We start from the raw sequence: 1,295 nt of genomic DNA on the forward strand, positions 1-1,295 counted from the left end.
TCTTAATCATTAAGATGATCACAAAACTGATACTAAAGTACTCTCCCATCTTTTCAGATTTGAGAAACTTTTATCCTTCTGCCTAATTTGATTCTTCTTATTCGCTCTGCCTTACGTTGGAACCTTTTCCAATGTCTCAGAGTTATACTTAAGCTTGTAAGTATGATCATATTTACTGAGCTTTAGTAAACTATGACGAATAGTCTTATTAATCTTTTGTGGTGAACTTAATCAGTGCACATGACTATGTACTCGATCCCTTAGTCCATTACTTGACTCACACATCCATGTGAATAAGTAATTAGTCTTAATTTTTCAATACTTGAAAGTTCTCATTCATCATGCTATACACCTTACATGATTCCAAGTTCCGATCCAATTGAGACTTGGGTGATGAGAATCTTTCCTTTATTTGATAAATTTAGACATTACCACAAATGAAAGAATCAATTTCATACTTCCACTCTTGCTATTAATGGAATCATATAAGCAACAATTTTTCCTCAAATGCCATTGTAAGGATATTTTAAAATAACTAAAATAAAAAATTTTCTTTTATTTTAAAACTATGCGGAAAAACTTATCCTTACAATCCATATGAAAACCTGTTGTTATCTATTCCTTAGCAATATCTCATAACTCCTAAGAAGTAGCTCAAGAATCCGATTTTCAAATTACGCGATAGAAATCCATCTATGCGATCAGATTCAACATATTCTTTCTTTAAGTTTCTTCACTTTTCTTTGATTCTTAAAACATCACTATGTGACCCAGTCACATCAAGTATCAAAAATATCAGAATAGAAACTTAACAGAGTTAGATAGTGGACTTTACCTGAAGTAGAGTCAAACTTATTGACTTTAGCATCCTTAGGTAAGTTTGGCAGCTTCACAACTAATGACCCTTTCTTTGGCAATATAAACATATGGACCCTTTGATAATGGTACACGGGACTATTACAAACTTAGCCTTTTCTCTTTACCATTTGGTCAACCGAGTTGACTATGGCCGATCCCTTTCCATTGGGAAGAGAATGCTTTACTAGATATCCAATGTCATCATTGTCAATGTCCATTAAGTTTTAGGAAGTTGATCTTAGCAAACAGATAAGATCATTAAGGGTCTTGTCATAGTCTGTTTCATAGGTGTTCCAAAAGAACTCACTATGTGACTTAGAAAGTAGTTGAACCACCAACTTTCTCAAGACTTTGACACCCTTCTCTCCCGGCTTGTCAATATGTGACTACATCTCCAAGATGTGATCACACCTAGACCTTGCCTTGCCAATGGGGCT

The sequence above is a fragment of the Lactuca saligna genome, chromosome 2 (genome assembly GCF_052625555.1).
Source record: "Lactuca saligna cultivar CGN05327 chromosome 2, ASM5262555v1, whole genome shotgun sequence".
Lineage (NCBI taxonomy): Eukaryota > Viridiplantae > Streptophyta > Magnoliopsida > Asterales > Asteraceae > Lactuca > Lactuca saligna.